Source organism: Panthera pardus, unplaced genomic scaffold (assembly GCF_024362965.1).
Source record: "Panthera pardus isolate Hobbes unplaced genomic scaffold, ASM2436296v1 HiC_scaffold_27, whole genome shotgun sequence".
In the NCBI taxonomy this organism is placed as follows: Eukaryota; Metazoa; Chordata; class Mammalia; order Carnivora; family Felidae; genus Panthera; species Panthera pardus.
Window position 1 is genome coordinate 112,646,849 of NW_026526843.1, and position 3,856 is coordinate 112,650,704.

A 3,856-nucleotide genomic window follows, 5' to 3' on the forward strand; every position below is an offset into this window, starting at 1 on the left:
ACACACACACACACACACACTCACTGAAATATTATTCCATGAGAAAGAAGGAAATCTTGCCATTTGTGACAACATAGATGGGCCTTGAGGGGGCTTTGCTAAATGAAATAAGTCAGAGAAAGATAAATACTATGTGGAATCAAAAAAAAAAAAATAGTTGAGCTCATAGAAACAGAGAAGATGGTGGTTGCCAGAGTCAGGGAGGTTGGGTTGGGCAAAATGAGTGAAGGTGGTCAAAAGGTACAAACTTCAAGTTATAAAATAAATAACCCATAGGGATGTACTGTACAGCATGGTGACTATAATTAATAATGCTGTTTTGCATATTTGAAAGTTGCTAAAAGAGTAAATCTTAAAAATTCTCATCACAAGAAAAAAACTGTAACTATGTATGGTGATAGATGTTAACTAGACTTATTGTGTCGATTATTTTGCAATAAGTACAAATAACAATTCATTACATTGTACACTTGAAACTAATATAATTTATTGGTCATTATATGTCCATTTTTTTAAAGTTGCCTTAATAAAGCATTAATTAGTGGCTTATGCTAAGGCCAATGGTCTAGAGAGCAGTGGTATGCCAGTAAACCTTAAAAATGTTGGCTCTCTGAGAAAAAAAACAAAAAGAAAAAACCCTGTTTATAGTGTTAGCCAATTTCCATGTTATAAATATTCCCACTATGGCTAATTTGAAGCTATGAGTGAGATATCACTACAGGTGGAATAGGAAAGAGATATACACAACTGGCTCTCATGGCGCTTTCTCTAGCACATCACTGTGCCAAATCCAATGGACTGCACTGCTCACCCTTCATTCAGTTCCTGAGTAGTAAGGACATCACAAAGAAGAACAGCTCCAGGGATCAGGACACTTTATATTTTCAGCTTCAATTTAGGGCAGATACATAAATAAACCCTTGTTACCACACGAAATGCACCACTAAATTCACTGCCATTTTGGAAAAAAGAACAAAGGTTCTGGAGACCATGAAATACTGAATTGCAAACTCAATCTCCTTTTCTTACACTCCATTTTAATTCTTCACCTACTTTAAACTGATAAGAACAGATGCTACACTTGACCTCAGCCTAAAGGCCAAGAAGCAATTCTTCACCTACTTTAAAACATTCCTTAACATCAGACTATAAAAGCAACAAATGACTTCTAAAAGTTCTAAGTCAGAAAATTAGTAAAAGCAAATTTTGTCTTTTCAATTCCTTAATGCCCATATGAATGAAATTTGTCAAATCAACTCTCTCATTTGAAAAGTCAATCATCAATTGAACCATGGATGGACTCTGATTACAGGGTTCCCACAGATGTTGAAGTTTAGAAAACCCCAGTCTACAGGGCGGGGCTACGAATGAGAAGCAAGCATGAGCATGCTTTAACACCTCATACATCATACAATCTGTCAATTGCCAAAGAACTAAAGCCCTGTAATCCATTCTAGGAGAAATCCTCAGGATGTAATCCACACCTTATTTTCTCACAAACTTGACATCTTTGATCATCAGACTTCTCAGTCCTCAGAGATGTGAAGTTGAAGAAACCTTCAAGAACCCAGTGTACTATTACGGGTAATGACAGCTGATATCTGACAGCCCAGCATACTGCCTTGTACAGTAGCTCCTAAAATTCACCTAAAGATTTAGAAAGGAAGATCCTACTAACTTGCACCCCTGCAAAGTGTTTAAGGTTCCTAAATTATCACCCTGAGTCAACATGGAAAGACCATTTTGATCTCACTATCGTCTGTGTGATGTAAGGAAAATATATGATATATTTTAGAAACATTCTCATCAAGAAGTTTTTAAAAGTACAATCTTTAATATCTAAAAAAATTGACCCATATGAAATAACTTATTCCTTGGAAATGTGCTATTGCTGTAGTTCTATACATTAAGGTACTAACATATAGAATGCTTACTGAGTACAAGGCATTTTGGAGATAAAGACTCCTAAAACAATATAGGGAATGTTGCTGTTGTTCTTCCCAGATCCCTTTACTCAGTCCATATATCCAACCCCTACACACTGTGAATGTTGGTTACTAATAGCTTGCAGCTGCCTCCTTCCTTAAAAAATACAGTCATTGCTTGATTGGGAGCTGTGTCACTGGGGAAGTCATTTCCTGCAAGAAGCAGCTTATTCTCATTAACTTAGAGACAAGGATGTACAAAAGTCCTCCCATTCCCACATTCGCCTAAAGGTGGAACCAACTTTGTGATACAATTTGTGCTCTAGAACTCCCCAAAGGATCAGAATGAGATAGTCTCCAGCTGATATCACAACCCTGCTTGACTCCTTCTCTTGTCCTGTACTGTTCCCCTCAATTCCCTTCTGAGAAAACTTCCTCAATAAGGTATTTGCAAAAAAAAAAAAAAAAAAAAAAAAAAGTCTACATCTCAGGGTCTACACTTGAAGTATCCAACCTAAAACAGACTTACATCTTTTTTTTAAAAGAATATAAGACATATATAAATGTTAGCTCAACTATTAATTGACTACTGATTGCATGTAGAGGATTAAAAATGAAAGGGGACTTAGATGATATGTCCATTTCCAGCTAAGACAGAATAATAGGTGCCAGATTTAATTTCTTGACAGATACACCCAAAAAATGGAGATAAGGTATAAAAAATGTTTTTTATGACATTAATATCAGGCAACAAAAGACAATCATCTCCAAAAGATAAACAAATAAGCAAATGAGATGCACCCTATGATTGCTCAAGCTTACTGCAGGAAGGAAAAAACCCAGAACAGTCCTGACAGGCACCCAAATTTAGAACAGAGAGCTGGGATCCAGGGAAGCCAAGGCAGTAAGTTATCAAAGAAGAAAAGGCTACATAGAAAGAGAACTCTGGAGATCTGCAGAGGGTCCCCTCTGACTATTCAGCTGAGTATAGATCAGTACATGCACATGAGGAAAGGAACTCCAGAGAAGTTTAAAGGGATAAATCTCTGAAGATCTCACAGGACCAGGAATAGTGCTCATTCCTACCAGGCTGGATGGAAAACTTGAAATTCATAGGGAAGTGGGTAGAATACTGAAAAGGGTTTTGTCTCAGTAGTAGGGGAGAAATAACACTAGACTACTTAATGCTCTGATCTCACCTAACAACACTCAAAAATCAATACTCAAAAGTATAAAACTGTTTCCAAGTAACTTAACTGCCTCCCAGAACAAAGCTCAAGAATATTTACAGTAATCCAAAAATATATGGCACCCTATAAGACAATAGCAAAGAAGCAGGAAAATGACCCAAAATTAGAAAAAATTCAATGAATTAAAACTCATGCAGAAGTAACACAAACACAAGGAAAAAATTATAACTGGATTCCATATATTCAAAATATAGAGGAAAGACTGAACATATTAAATAGACACGTGGAAGATTTGAAAAAGACCCAGTTCAAATCCCTAAAGATTAAAATTATACTGTCTGAGATGAAACATACACTTGATGGAATTAATTGGAATTAATTAAGTAGCCACGTTAGCTACTGCAGAAGAAAATATTCGTAAACTTAAATACTTACTAATAGGAACAATTCAAAATGAAACATCCAGAGTTGGGAGTGTGTGTGTGTGGGGGGGAAATAGAATCAATGGTCTGTGAAACAACTTCAAATGGACAAATATATATATATGTAAAAAGAGAAGGGGAATGCAGAAGACAAAAAATATATTTGAAGAAATATGGACAAAAATTTTCAAATCTGATGAAGACTTTAAGCCCACAGATTCAAGAAGCTAAACAAATCCTCAAGTGCAAAAACATGAAGAAAACCACATATGACACTTATAGTCAAAAATTTAAAAACCAGTGATAAGGAGAAAATATT

General features: G+C 35.7%; 1 pseudogene; it reads right to left on the reverse strand.

Annotated features, from left to right (window-relative positions):
- Nucleotides 1-933: 933 nt before the first annotated feature.
- On the reverse strand, nucleotides 934-1,111 carry LOC128774031 (U2 spliceosomal RNA; annotated as a pseudogene).
- Nucleotides 1,112-3,856: the final 2,745 nt, after the last annotated feature.